This window comes from Sarcophilus harrisii, chromosome 1 (assembly GCF_902635505.1).
Source record: "Sarcophilus harrisii chromosome 1, mSarHar1.11, whole genome shotgun sequence".
Taxonomy (NCBI): Eukaryota; Metazoa; Chordata; class Mammalia; order Dasyuromorphia; family Dasyuridae; genus Sarcophilus; species Sarcophilus harrisii.
This window is the reverse complement of record NC_045426.1, coordinates 90033274-90049567: the sequence shown is the minus strand read 5'-3', so window position 1 is coordinate 90049567 and position 16294 is coordinate 90033274. Positions and strand designations below refer to the sequence as shown.

The following is a 16294-nucleotide window of genomic DNA, read 5'->3' as shown; positions in this document are numbered from 1 at the left end:
TAAAAATGTCATCTAAATTTGCTTCTTTGCCACTTCTACTATTGCTCCTGATTTTGCCTACTAGAGTAAACAAAATAAGTCCAAATCCTTTTACGGTACCAATGCTTTAGATTCCTTAAAACAACCGTTCTGTTCTCTACTTATGTTTAGGCAAAACATCCCCTATTCTGTCACCTGAACATATGACATGAACTCGAGACCCTTCACAATCTTGAAGCATCCTCCAGCTTATTAATGTCCTTCCTAAACTGGGCTTCTCAGAATTGATGTGGTTTGACTCTGACACAGTACAGTGGGACTGTTAACTCTTCTATTGTGGGCAGTTAAGTGACACAATGGATAGAGTGCTAGGTTTGGAGTCGAGAAGGCTCATCTTCTTGAGTTCAAATCCAGCCTTAGATACTCACTAGCTATATGACTTTGGGGCAAGTCACTTAATCCTATTTGTTAGTTTCCTCATCTGCAGAATGAGTTGGAGAAGCAAATGGCAGATTACTCTAGGATCTTTACCATGAAAATCCCAAGTAGGGCCATGAAGAATCAGACACAACTGAAAACAATTGGACAACAACAGTTCTATTATTGGAGTCCAAAATCAAACTACTGTTTTTGATCGCCATATCCCACAGTTTATTTATATTGAGTATATAAAATCCCTAAAATCCTCAAATCCTTTTCTAATAAACTTCTGTCTAACCATACCTCCCCCACCAGCAACTTGTAAGGTTGATTTTTTTGGTTGGGGGGGGGGGGGACCAAAATGCAAGACTTTTAACATTTATTTTGGTTACTTGATCCTATTCAATTCAATCCAATGCTTTATCCACTGTAGGATCTTTTTGGATCATGAATCTGTCATCCATTATGTTAACTAACTGTTCTTCCCAGCTTTGGCTTATCTGCAGATTTGATTAGTATGCCAACTAAGCCTTTTATCTATAAAACTATTAAATAGTTAAAGGCCAAATATAAATTTCTGGAAGAGGCCATTGAGAGTGACTTCCTGCCAATTTGACATCAGCCCATTAAGGCTGTTCTTTGAATTGGACTATTAAACTGATTCCAAATCATCTAACTAGCCCATGTTGCTTCATATTTTTGTTTTTCAAGAGTTTCTATGCTGATGAAGCCACAGTTTTCTACCTGTAAGATACAAAAGATAATTCTTTTATAACCCTTCTTAAGGTTGTTGTGACGATCAAGTGTGATAATACATAGAAGGTCCCAAAAGTATTCTTTTTTTTTATAGCTTTTTATTGACAGAACATATGCATGGATAATTTTTTTTACAACATTATCCCTTGCACTCACTTCTGTTCCAGCTTTTCCCTTCCCTCCCTCCACCCCCTCCCCTAGATGGCAGGCAGTCTCATACATGTTAAACATGTTAAAGTATATCTTAAATATAATATATATATATATATATATATATATATATATATATATGTACAGATCCGTACAGTTCTCTTGTTGCACAAGAAAAATCGGATTCAGAAGGTAAAAATAACCTGGGGAAGAAAAATAAAAATGCAAGTAGTCCATATTCAATTCTCAGTATTCTTTCTCTGGGTGTAGCTGATTCTGTCCATCATTGATCAATTGGAACTGAATTGAATCTTCTCATTGCCGAAGATAGCCACTTCATCAGAATTGATACTCATATAGTATTGTTGTTGAAGTGTATGATGGTCTCTTGGTTCTGTTCATTTCACTTAGCATTAGTTCATGTAAATCTCTCCATGCCTCTCTGTATTCATCCTGCTGGTCATTTCTTAGAGAACAATAATATTCCATAACATTCATATACCACAATTTAGCCAACCATTCTCCAATTGATAGGCATCCATTCAATTTCCAGTTTCTAGCCACTACAAAAAAAGGCTGCCATAAACATTTTGGCACCTACAGATCCCTTTCCCTTCTTTAATATCTCTCCCAAAAGTATTCTTGAAGTTTTAATTTATTAAAGATTTTTGGGATACTCTGTACATTGTCTATTTTTTTTTATATGGTTTTTTATTTAGAAGTTATATGCATGGGTAATTTTACAGCATTGACAATTACCAAACCTTTTGTTCCAATTTTTCCCCTCCTTCCCCTCACCCCCTCCCCCAGATGGCAGGTTGACCAATACATGCTAAATATGTTAAAGTATAAATTAAATACAATATAAGTATACATGTCCAAACAATTATTTTCCTGTTGTACATTGTCTATTGAAAATTTTATATATATGTGTGTGTGTGTGTATTATTCCTTAGATTCTTTTTTACTAGCAGCAAATATACAGTTGTGGAATATTTGTCTTGTCGATGTTATATTAATAACAGTAGTCCTCAGGTTTTTCATTAAGATACTATACTTAATTCAACAAAACATTTATTAAACATACTTGTTATGTATTTGACAGAGGGATTATGAAAATGAATCAAAGTACTTGCTGACCTAAGGAAACTAAGAGTTTAGAATTATTATCAATAATTAATTATATATTAATTACAAAACAAATTAGTCAATCAGCAAGCATTTATTAAGTAATTAGTATGTGTCAGGTACTCTCAAGTGCTGGAGATTAAAAAAAAAAGCAAGAGACAGATTTTGTTCTTAAGGAACCCACAGTCTAATGGGTAAGTCAACATATAAAACAACTATGAACAGACAAGATTTATATAGAATAAATAGGAGACTAGATGGAAAAATTCCCAATAGAGAGGTATGAAAATTTTGAGAAGGAAGAAATTGATTCTAGTTGGAAGACCATAGAAGATTTCATAGATAATATATCTAAATTGGATCTTGATGGAGAAGGATTTTGCATAGCTAAAATGTGAAGGAAAACCATTCTAGGTAGTGAGAGATCATGTCAATTTTTGCAGTAGATTGCAGCCATGAATGGACCCTAAGGTGACAGCAGGACATTTTGAGAGGAGCATAATATGAGTAGATGAATGATGTGAAGTAAGGTGTAGGAAGAAAGCTAGAATAAGATTATAAGGGCCTTGAATGTCTACTTTACCTTTCTCATAAGAAAGTTTATTTATGTTCTTTCATTATAGTCAAGTGAAATATATGAAAGGGATTAGTGAATAATGAAGGCATCAGACTTGCAGCAAATTCATTATTTTGATGGAAGTAGATGACCTAATTTCTAGCTTAGTCCAGCATAAACCTTAGACTCATACTCCACTGAATAAAGGTCAAGAAATCTAATGAGAAAATATAATAAAGCACAACTTCTTTGTAAGAATTGCAAGGGAAAAAAAAGTTAGCCAGAAGCTTGGAGTAGTAGGAAAGGAGAACGCCAATAAAGTCATCCTTCACTTAGGCAAACAAATCCATAGTATCTCAGTGTAACTAGAGATGGATCAGAACTACATCTAGTCAATAAAAATGGAGGGCTCCTCCTAAAGCTTAGGGAAAGCTGGTATGATTAGAACAGGGTTGGCCAAGGACTGAGCCTCAAAGCAGAATAAACCATAGTTAAAAACTTCAGTAGGTGATAGAACTTTGTCCTGTGCAAGAAATGATGAAAGATGATTTCAGAGAATTATAATTAGTATGAACTGATGCAGAATTATGTGACTAAGAGACAGTTTATTCAAGGACAGCAGTATTGTAAAGAAAAACAACTTTGAAAGACTTAAGACCTCTAATCATGTGCAATATTGATGCTTAGAAAAAGGGGCATTGGAACATTTCTTAAAATTCACAGAACAGAAGTTCTTAAGGAGGCATAAGGAACATGGTTTTGAAAATAATGTATAAAATTTATCATATCCTTTTTTTGTAAAGCAATTGGCATAAATTGGAGATTTATTGCTTTCATATATAATATTCATGTTTGCATTTCAAATGGAATTTTTAAAAATTTCAATAGTATTTTTCCAATTACATTCAACATTCATTTTTATAAGATTTTGAGTTATACATTTTTTTCTTCTCCCTCCTTTATCCCTTTCTTTTCTTCTAGAGAGACTTAGAAGTATTGATAAACTATAAAAGTTTAAAGGAAGAACCAGCAAGATTTGAATATCTGCATGTCCAGTGATTTCTATTCTTGATTGAAGGGATTTATAAGATAGCAGTTTTTTATTGAATTTATGAAAGAAGAATTCATTGGCTTGAGAAAACAAGTTAATAATCATTTCACAAATGCAGAGTTAGATTTGTCTTGCACTTAGAACTCAGATTTGCATTTGTGAAATCTTCAAGTATTTTGATTTTTTAGCAGGTTTAAGAAATTCAATTACTTGCAATAGAAATTGTTTGTTTTTTTTTAAAGAGAAGAAAATGGAAGGGCAGGGAGATGAACCTTGGTTATCTAAAACTTATTGTTTATTTAGGCTATCTGAAATTTTTTAATATTAGGTAATTTAAGTTTTTAGCATGAATTTAAGTTAACTTAGCATCCAGTTTTAGTAGTTATATTTGGCATCTGTATTTTTTTTTTTTTTTGGTTGGTCACATCTAACTAAAAGGACTAACAGGAAGGAATAATTATGAAAGCCAGTTATTAGTCTTCTTACAACCTAGAATAATTTCTTCTTATTAAATGCAGAAAAGATAATCAAAGTACTTCCATGTTTTGTGTTTTCATTTAATAAAGGGCCTTACCATCTGGATGATTGAGAAACCCAGTTTCTTCGCTGCTTCTTTGATCAAAATGTAAAATTTAGATGTCTCTGTATAGTTGCAGGGAAGATGAACTAACTTTAAAATAAATAAATAAATATATATATATATATATATATATGATACCAATGTTTCTCTATTGCTTTTAGGAGCAAATTTGAATTTTTCTGTTTGACTTTTAAAGCTCTTAATAATTTGGCAAGTCTGACGACTTTCCAGATCCATGCATTATTCCTTTTAACATACTTTATAGTCCAAACTGACTGACTTATTATTCCTTACAAATGACACTATATCCTGTTTCTTTGCCTTTTCATTAGTTGTCAGCTAATGCCTGCTGTGCTTGGCCTAGAGTCAGGAAGACCTGAATTCATACAGTTTTATAGCTGTGTAAGTAATTTTACTTAACTTCTATTTGCCTTAATTTCCTCATCTATAAAATGGGAATAATAATAATAGCACCTTCTTCATAAGGTTGTTGTGAGGGTCAAGTGAATTAATATTTGTAAAGAGTATAGAGTCAGATGCCAAGGTGAGAGGTGTCATTTTTTCTTGAAATAGTGTTTTATTCCCCAAATTATTTGTAAAGATAGTTTTAGCATTTTTTTAAAAATAAAATTTCTAGTTCCAAATATTTTCTCCCTCCTTCCTTCTTCCCCCTCCCCCGCTTAAGATCTGTGAAAGGTTATATGTGTACAATCATGTAGGCATTTCTTAGTCTTGGAAAAGAAGAAATAGAACAAAAGGGAAAAGCCTCAAAAACAACAACTACACCCAGTGAAAATAGTATGTTTTGATATGCATTCAGACTTCACAGTTCTTTCTCTGAATGTAGATAGTATTTTCCATCATAAATATTTTTTAGAATTGTCTTAGATCATTGTATTGCTGAGAAGAACTAAGTTTATCATAGTTGATTATCATATAATCTTACTGTTAACTGTATATAATGTTCTGGTTATTAGCATCAGTAAGTGTTCCTAGGCTTTTCTGAAATCGGGCTGCATATCATTTCTTATAGAACAATAATATTCCATTGTGTTCATATACTATAACTTATTGAGACATTTTCCCTAATTGATGGGCATCTCCTCAATTTCCAATTCTTTGCCACCACAAAAAGAGCTGCTGCAAATGTTTTTGTATATGTAGATCCTTTTCTCTTTTTTATGATCTCTTTGGGATATAAACTTAGTGATTGTGTTGCTGAATCAAAGGGTCGGGTCTAGCTTTTTGGGCATAGTTTCAAATTGCTCTCCAGAATAGTTGGTTCAGTTTACTTTTGATTAGTGTCCCGATTTTCCCATATTTCTCTAACATTTGTCATTTTACTTTTCTGTCATATTAGCCAATCTGATTGTTGTGTGAGGTGATAGGTACCTCAGGGTTGTTTTAGCTTGCATTTCTTTAATCAATAATGATTTAAAACATTTTTTCATATAACTTTAGATAGCTTTAATTTCTTCATCTGAAATATGTCTGTTCACATCCATTGACCTGTTATCAATTAGGGAATGATCTATACAGATTACTGAGTCAAATTTATAAGAATATATTTGAGAAATGAGGCCATTATCAGAAACACTTGCTGTAGAAAATGTTTCCCATCTTTATGCTTTTCTTCTAATCTTGGTTGTGTTGGTTTTGTTTGTGCAAAACCTTTTTGATTTAGTATTATCAAAATTATCTGTTTTGTATTTCGTATTGTTCTTTATCTCTTGTACATAATTCTTCTCTTCTTCTGACAGGTAAACTATTCCTTGTTCTTCTAATTTGTTTATGGTATCACTTTTTGTGTCTAAATCAAATATCCATTTTGACCTTGTCTTGGTGTATGTGTGTGTGTGTGTGTGTATAATATATTAGTCTGGGCCTAGTTTCTGCCATACTCTTTTCTAGTTTTCCCAGCAATTTTTGTCAAATAGTGAGTTCTTATCCCAGAAGCTGGGGTCTTTGGGTTTATCAAACAATTAGATTATCATAGTCATTTACTTCTGTGTCTTGTGTACCTATGTAGTCTGTTCCACTGATCCATCGCTCTATTTCTTAGCCAGTGCCAAATAGTTTTCTTTTTAACAATTAAAATTTAATTAAAAAAAAATAAAGGTGAAAAAACTTTATGCTTCAATCTTCATAAAGACTCCATCAAAACTTTCTTTGGAGGTAAGAGTTATTTTAGATCACTGTACTGCTGAGAACCATTGATCATAATGTCAAATAGTTTTGATGATTGCTGATTTATAATATAGTTTTAGATCTGGTATGGTTAGGGGAGAGGTAATATTTTTGCCTTAACTTTTCCACAGTTTCTTTCATAACAATCTAGAAAGCACACTGAACCAAATTCTGATCAGGAAAATGAAGAAAAAAATCGCAGTAAATCATTTTTTTGAGGCTAGGGAAGCAGGGAGGTCTGTGGATTTGTGTGGAGGTTGGCCAGGAGTGTAGCACAACAGAGATAGGAGCCAAACAGCTTCAGTAGATAGTAGTGGCAGCAGGAGCTGCCACAGTGGAGGGGAGAGTTTTGGCACCCAGGAATGGATGATAAGGGGAACATCACAGTAGGAAGCACTTATTCATAGATCTCAGAGGATCTCTATCCTAGCCTGGGCCTGGGAATCGGTGCATATGGCAACTCAGTTATCCATTAGCCAATTCCAAGTCATAGTTCAAGGGTAGAGAAAAGGGGTCACAAAGGAGCAGGAACACTATCTTTTTAAAGAGTAAAGAACAAGTTCCAGAAACATAGCTGTGTTGTTCTGAACCTAAAAGCAGAATGGAGGCTCTGTTCTGACATTAATGCAGATGTCTGCAATGAAATAAGCCAGAGAAGGAGACCAGAACTAAGGAAGAACCCTCACTTTAGTCACTCTGAATCTGTATAACCTTCTAGCAGGCTAATAGTGATTGAATTTCATAGCAGCCTGCTGAAACTCGACCATATACAACCTGAGTCAGGAACTTGTAGAGAACATATCCAAGAGGGCAGTGAATTTCTTTCTACACATGCCATTCCATAAAGAGGTCTGGGCTTATTTGTGAGGATAGCAGGGCATAAAAAGACAGAAACTTAGGCCAGACATACTCTCCAGAACATGAAGTTCAAATTTAAAAGTAAATTGGGGTGTGTGTGTGTGTGTGTGTGTGTGTGCGCGCGCGCGCGCATGTGTGTGTGTGTGTGTGTGTGCGTGTGTGTGTGTGTGTGTGTGTGAAATGAGCAAACAAAAAAAGAATCTGATCATAAAAAGTTACTTTGATGCTAGGGATGAAGGTACAAACACAGTAGGCAGTGACTTGAAAACATACAAATAAAATCTCTAATCAAAAATGAGTTTGGATACAATCGCAACAAGAATTCCATAATGACTTTAAAAACAATTGTTGTTTATGATTTTTAGGTAGTCCAATAATTCTCAAAATATCTCTCCTTGATTCATTTTCCAGGCCAGTTATATTTCCTAGGAGATAGTGCACATTTGTTTCAATGTTTGCAGTCTTTTGACTTTGTTTTATTGTTTCTCATTGTCTTATAATCATTAGTTTCCACTTAGCCAATTCTAACTTTTTAAGGAGTTATTTTCTTCAGTACTGTTTTGTATTGCTTTTACCAAACTATTAACTCTCTTTTCTAACTTCCTTGCATAGCTCTCATTTCTTTTCCCAATTCCCAAGAGCAATCTCTATTGCTTTTATTTGAATTAAAAAAAAATTTTTTTGCTGCTTTAAAAAAATTTTCTTATAAGTCATTGAATTGAAGTCATAAATTGAAAGGAATTGAAGTTTGTGGGGGTAGAGAAAACTTCACGTATATACACCCAGCAGACTAGACAGAGATTAGTTATCAAGTGGGAAAGAGAATAGCAGTACAGTTACCCAGAAATTCACAGGAGGAAACAGAAAATTTATGGATAGACTCAGTAAGAAAATTTTGGCTTTACATTATCTGTACAAACACAGTGTAAGAGCAGCAAGCAAAGTGAATTGGAGGCAAATTTGACCTTATTAATAATACTTAGTGCGATGGAAGCCATTACTGAATGTGGCTCTGTCAGAGTGAACCTTATTTAAAAAAAAAAAAAACAACAAAAATGGTTTAGGTAAAAGGGTAGATGGAAAAAAATTGTATATTAAGAAAACAAACTAACAAGAGGAAATCTTTAGAGGCCATATACTTTAGTCTGTAGTTGGAAAAAATATTTTCTCTCTATTATGTCTGATAGAGTAGTTAAGCTTTCCTGAAGACCTCTACTGAGGAGGAGCTTACTATTTGCTAAAGCAGCCCAATTCTACTTTTGGAAAGCTCTTAATTTTGAGGAAGTTATTTCTTATATCAGTCCTGAAGGTTCAGATTGTTGACATGACTTCCAGAAAGTGTCTAGATACTTAATGTAGATAAGAGAACTTCACTCAGCTAAATTATTTTTAGTTGTGCTCAGTGTCTCTTCTTGTTTAAAGTCCTGCTGTGGTTAGCCAAATGGTTAATAAATCTCTTTTTGTTAACTGTTGAATGACCTAAGGATATCTTATTTTGTTCCAAAATCAATGTGGCCTGAGTCAAGCCCAGCGCTTAATATGTAAGAAGACTAGAAAGGCAAAAGGGGGGGCTAGGTTTTGAAGAGCTTTCTTTATATTTGATCTTAGAGGCAATAGAAGGCTACTGGGCTTCTTTGAGTTGGGAGTGTGTGTGTATTGCTCCTGGTATAAAACTGACAGGACTTAGCAATAGCTTGGGGGGACGGGGAGTAAGATATTTTGGAGGGTCCAGGGTGACTCCTTGTGAGCCTGAGAGAGTAGGAGGTTGGTGTTGCCCTCTTTGATAATAGGGAATGTAAGAGATGGGGAGACTTTGAGGAAAAAGATGAGTTCTGTTTTGAGCATGTTGAGTATAAAATGGCTGTTAGAGATCCATTTTGATATATATAAAAGGCAGTTGGAGATGGAATTTTTTTAGAGGGCTGCAAGCAAACTGGTGGCAGTTTATTCCTTCTTCCCCCATTTATAGTCAGTCTTAGGTGTCATTGAGAAAAAGTAATGTCCAGGATCAGGGAAGTGTGAGGATACTTCAAAATATAATTGTCGTGGTCAGTAGCCTTCTAGTATAGTGGATCACTCAGAGCTAGAGGAGTTAAACTAACAGTTTGCTAAAGTTATATTATAGCCCCCTTTGGTGGAAGCTCTGATAAAAGAGAGATAAAAACAGAGAATTAAAAATAAGCCAGAGCAGCTAACAAGAAGAAAAGACATTTCTTGGATTCATTCTCTCTTAAGTGTGTGCCACAGCTTCCTTGTCTGTGGGGAGGTGGGGGTGGTTAACTCACCCACAGCAACTCGCCTATGTCTGGGAGTAACTTTGGAGTTATTGTTCTTGATTCTGTTCTTCAGACCCCATATTCAGTGACTTAGAGATTCTTCTTTGTCATTCATCCCAGTTATCTACTTACCCGACTACTGACCATTATCCAACTGTAGACTTTTTCTCACACTGTTCTAATAGCCTCCTAATTCACTTCCTTACTTTTGGTCTCTCCTTTTTCCTGATCATTTTCTATACCACTGACAAATAAACTTCCTATGTCATTGCTCTGTTCAAAAGTCTTTAGAGGCTTCCCAGTGTCTGGAGAGTAAAATATAAACTCAGCTTTAAAAACCTATACAGTTTTATTGCCATCTATATTTCTAGGCTTACTCAGTACATATAATAACCCTTAATACACCATACATTCCTGCCAAGCTGATCTAATAGTTATTTTGTGAAGTGGATGGCCTTTTTCCTATTTTGGTGTCCTTTTTTTTTAGGTAGTCTTCCATGTCTGGAATATTATTCCTTAATTTTGGAATCCTTAGGTTCTTTTGAGGTGAAGTTTAGGGGTTACTTCTATGGAAACCTTTTCTTGTTAAGCCAAAAGAATGAATGTAGATAAAAGGTGTAAGGTATATGCCTATGTGCACACACATATGTGCGTGCCTGTGTGTAGTCTAGATTGTTGTTTTATACTTTTACTAATCTATGAGATGTATTGCAACTGTCTTCATCTCTCTATTGTGTAGCTTGTATTCAGGGGCCCAGAGATGTGTGTGTCTCTCCTCCCTAATCCCTTCACCAACCTCCCAGAGCAGCAAGGCAGGTTGTCAGACATATCTCTTCAATTCAGAAGAAAGTGGTACTGTATTTTTTTCAGATGCTGGACTATCTTATTTGCTATTGTGTATTTTCAGAAATTCAGTCTTGTCTGCTCTCAAAGGACAAACATCTTTGCCCTGGAGAGTGCCTTGTAGGCTAATTAAGAATTGATAGGATGAACTCCATTAGGTAAGCATTTCTGTGTTCCAAAACACTTCTTACTCTCTTTGGGAAAATAATCATGAATCTATGAACAATGTGTACTTCCTGAACTTTGAGTTAGGTTTGATTCTTAAGGGAAACTGCCCCTGGTGGATGGTGGCTGTGAGACAGCTGTTAGAGAGTTTGCCATATCCCTGCCAAAAGGCAGGTAACTGTTAGGATATGGTCTTTACTTTGTTGTTTTGAAATTAACTGAGTGTTTTTGAAACCAGAGCAGATGGAAGTGGCTTTTATTTAAAATTCTACCTGGGAGAAATAACTACTTCCAAGGACATAATGTTGACCCAAACTTTGGTTTTTCTTCTCAGGAAACCGTTATCAGTTTCCACGAAACCAAGCTCATTAAAAAGGTATAAGAGAAAAATAGAATCTCCATTTTGTAAACCAGCAACCTTAACTTATATTCCTAGAACAATTCTAAAATGTATAATTAAAGAGATGGCTAGTAAATATTTAGAAAAAGAACCTGTAACCAACCACAGAGAGCCAGCCTTACTTCATCAAGAACAACCTGGGCCAACCTTTATTGACAAGATTGCTAATCTGATAGACTAGGGGAATTCTGTATACAATTTAGTGGATAAAGTGCCAGGGCTTTCTGATTTCATATCTGACCTCAGACACTTATTAGCTATGTGATACTGGACAAGTTACTTAACGCTCATTGCCTCAGTTTCCTCATCTGTAAAATTAGCTGGAAATGGCAAACTACTCCAGGAAAACCCAAATTTGGGAGAGTCATTTATGACTGAAATGGTTGAACAACAAGATTTTTTTTTTGATGATTGTTTTAAAAAATACATGGCCGTCACTTTACAGTGGGTGCTTCTTCTCATGCCTGTCCCTTCAAGAAGTTTAGCTAGATAAAACAAAATAACGCTTTGATTGTGTCTGACAGTTTGTTTTATTCTATAGTCAGAAACCATAATCTATTTAGAGAGAAAAGGGTCTGCTTTACCTGAATTTCATTGAAGTTATCAGTAGTCACAGCATCAGTCATAGTTCTATTGCCTTTCAGTGCTATTATCTAGACTTTAGCAGTTATGATAAAATTTCTTTTGCTGTTTTCATGGACAAGTGAGTTAAGTATATTCTAGTAAGATGAATTTGGAATGCTTAAATGATAGGATTCGAAGAGTAGTCATCATTGTTTGAATATCATCTTAGAATAATGTCCCTGGGAATTTTTTAGGAATCTGATCTATTTGTGGTTGACCCTATGCTTAATATTTTTATCAGTAGGTAGATAAAGCATTTATTAAATGTTTTCTATGTTCCAGGCACTGTATGGAACACTGGGGCTACAAATACAGCAAAGGAGATGGCTCCTCCCTTTTTGCATTCTAATATGAGCAGATTACTCATAAAGAGGAGCATAGCTGGTGGTCTCTTAAAATAATGGGTGGTAAGGGCACATGCTGGGTCCACAGGGTGGGAGAGGGGAGGGTTGATGAGCATATGGAGACTTGGCTTAAAGCAAAGGCTTATCACATTTCTAGATGATACAGCTGGGAGGGGTTAGTAAAACACTGGAAGACAGTCATGATTAAAAAAGGCTAGAATGTTGGCTCTAATCAAGTAACGCAATAATTTAATTTGGATTCAAAATTTTTTCTTCACAAATACAAGGTTAGGTAGGCAATCAACTGGTTAGCATTTCTTCTGGAAAAGATGTGGAGTTTGGTGAACAGCCGGCTCATTTTGAGTCAACTCTGTGTAATGACATCCAAGAAAATTAACATGACTTTAACCTACGTTTTGAAGGCATATAAGGATAAAAAAGCTGATGGTTCTGCTGTGTTTTGCCTTTGCTCAGATTATATGTGAAATATTTTTGTTAGTTTTGGGCATTTTGTTTTAGGAAGGCAATTGATTCAATAGAGATTGTCCAGAGCATAGTGACCAGAAGTTGAGGGCTTTGAATTTATGCCATGAGGGAACTGGTTGAGAAAATTGGATTTTTAACCCTGAAGAAGAGGAGATTTGGAGAAACATGCTAGCTGTCTTCTGTTATCTAAAGATTGTCATGAGGAAAGGGATTTGATTTGTTTTTGAAAGAAAGCTAAAAATTTCAAAGAGGCATATTTAGGTATGTTTTAGGAAAAAGTTACTAACATATCTTTCTGCAAATGAAATGGGCTGCCCCAGGGATGGGGTAAGCTCCCTCTCATTAAAGGATTTGAAGAAGATTCCATCCAGACCACTGGCTTGGAACATCATAAAAATTAAAAAAAAAAAAAATCTTTTTTTTTTTTTTTTTAGGAATAGGATAGCAGTCAAAATCCCTTCCAACTAAAGCATAACATTGTCTTTATTGGTGAACTGTACTTGTATAGGAAGATAGGTAACAAAAGTGTATTTTATATAATAAGTGCTGAAGGGATATATTTGAACTCTAGTTTGTGGCAGTCCATGACTTCTGGATTTATGGGCAGGATTTGAAATTATTAGTATTTTTAAAAAATAATAAACTTTTATTACATGTAAAAATAGTTTTCAACATTTACCCTTGCAAAATTTTGTGTTCCGTATTTTTCTCCCTGACTTCCCCTCTTCTCTCCCCTAAACAGCCAGTAATCCAATATATGTTAAACATGTATAATTCTTGTATGCATGCTTATGTATGTGCAGTTCTTGTATTCTGTATGTAGCATTATCATGCTGCACAAGAAAAATCAGATCAAAAAGGGGAAAAGTGAGAAAAGAAAAAAAAAACCAAACAGCAACAAAAACGATGAAAATACTATATTGTGATCCATATTCAGTTCCCACAGCCCTCTTTCTGGATGAAAATTACTCTCTCCATCACAAGTCTATTGGAATCAACTTGAATCACCTCCTTGTTGAGAAGAGCCAAGTCTATCAGAGTTGATCATCACATAATCTTGCTGCTGTATTCATTGTTTTCTTGGTTCTGCTCACTTCACTTCATCAGTTCATGTAAGTCTCTCCAGGTTTTTCTGAAATCATCCTGCTGATCATTTCTTACAGAATGATAATATTTCTTAACATTCATACACCATAACTTATTCAGCCATTCCCAACTGATGGGTATCTACTTAGTTTCAAGTTCCTTGCCACTCAAAAAGGGTTGCTACAAACATTTTTGTACACTTAGATCCTTTTTCCTTTTTTATGATCTCTTTGGAATACAGGCCCAGTAGAGATACTGCTGGATCAAAGGGAATGCATAGTTCCTAATTTTTTGCTTTTATGTGACAAACTTTGTATTATTTACATTTTGGCAACTTCATTTGGTAACAGTTGTATTGCTATAAGGTTGAAGATGTAAATTTGACTTAGGGAGAAGAAAACAACTAAATTCTTCCCCTAATTTAAAACATAAAAATTCAGAATTTTCATGAGACAAATTCTAATTTTGTTTATGAAATAATCCATAGAACAACACTTGGCAATAGATTCTGTGAAGAATTGAAAGCCTTAGCCCTGCTGCTTGCTAACTCTGTTAGCTTAGTTTGTGTTGTATATTAATGTAAGTTTCAAAATTACTTTTTTTTTTCCATTTAAAAAAAGTATTGATAGTCAAGATTTCCCCTTCATTCTGGTAAATCCTCCTTATTAGGTGAACTTAAGAAGTTGAATATAATATTCTCCCTGATTTCACGAATGTTGGAGGGGATGTGGGAAAACTGGGACACTAATACATTGTTGGTGAAGTTGTGAAATAATCCAACCATTCTGGAGAACAATTTGGAACTATGCCCAAAGGGCTATCAAACTGTGCATACTCTTTGATCCACCAGTGTTTCTACTGGTCTTATATCCCAAAGCGATCTTAAAGGAGGGAAAGGGACCCACATGTGCAAAAAATCAGCCCTTTTGATAACTGGAAATTGAGTGGATGTCCATCAGTTGGAGAATGGCTGAATAAATTATGGTATATGAATGTTATGGAATATTATTGTTCTATAAGAAACGATCAAGAGGATGAATTCAGAGAAAGCTGGAGAGATTTACATGAACTGATGATGCTAAGTGAAATGAGCAGAACCAGGAGATTATACAGCAACAACAAGATTGTACAATGATCAATTCTGATGACGTGGCTCTTTTCAACAGTGAGGTGATTCAAGCCAGTTCCAATGGTCTTGTGATGAACAAAGCTGTCTGCACTCAGAGAGAATTGTGGGATCTGAATGTATTATGAGTCAAGAAAAAAATAAAATAGCTACTCAGGACAGAAAATATTTCATGTTTTAGGAGTTATGGGTTACTGTTTTATGTTTTAAGTATTTATTTGTCAATGTGCACTTCTGAGTTGAGGTGGTGAAGGGAGTCATTTGGTTTTTTTTTTTTTTAAACATAACTTAACATCCTCACTCTTTTTGTTGTTTGCTTGCATTTTTTTTCTTTCTCTTTTTTTCCCTTTTTGGTCTGATTTTTTTCTTGTGGAGCATGATATTTGTGGAAATATGTTTAGAGGAATTGCACATGTTTAATATATATTGGATCACTTGCCAACTTGGGGAGAAGGTGGGGGGAAGGGAGGGAAAAAATTAGAACACAGGGTTTTATAGGGGTGAATGTTGAAAATTATCCATGTGTATATTTTGAAAATAAAAAGCTACAATTAAAAAAACAAAACAAAACAAATTGAAGTCACCTGGAATCTCTAAATAACCCTAGATCTCTTAAGTCTGTGAGGTAGTCACTGAAGTTGGACATGTCCATCTTGGAACTATTCTTGGCAACTAATGCTCAGGGAAAGAAACACACAAAGTAGAAGAAGCAGGTAGGATTTTGAAATTAAGTTTCAGGCTCACCCAGATGGTGAGCCTTTCTGTCTTTCTGTAATGTAGGAATGGGGACAGGGAGTCAGAAAACTGACCAACCCTCAGAAGAGAGGAAGTAGGGAAGTAGAAGCTAATTTCCTCTTCCTTTAAAGATCTGAGTGGGCAGTTTTTGGTTTCTCATTGGCCAGTAATCTTTACAATGTTCTATCAATGAGGGTCAAGAAGCACTTGGGACCAACCAGAAGCATTTGTTTTTTATTGCCCTTTAGGAAAAGATATGTCCAGCAGAAGGGGCTAAAAGGACAGGACATGCTCAGATCTGGTAGATGTGGGGTGAGAGTATGAAGGGAAGTATTACTGACTTACAAAGAGAATAAAATAGACCCAGAGGAAGAAAGTGACTTGCCATAATTAAGTAGCGAAAGCAGGTTCTAATCTACCAGCTTGGGAATCCAATCCCTACTTTATCAGACTTAGTAAACAAAGGAAACATAGCAATTGCTAAATGTTGAAAGTGCCTCACTTTATCTGTAACAATTATGTTTTGGTCATTTGCAGTTCCAAA

At 35.0% G+C, this 16294-nt stretch overlaps 1 protein-coding gene across 1 annotated transcript in view; it reads left to right on the top strand.

Annotated features, from left to right (window-relative positions):
- The window catches only part of CCDC12 (coiled-coil domain containing 12), a 72098-nt gene that overhangs the window by 26878 nt on the left and 28926 nt on the right, over nucleotides 1-16294 (top strand). The gene's annotated exons all lie outside the window — the stretch shown is intronic.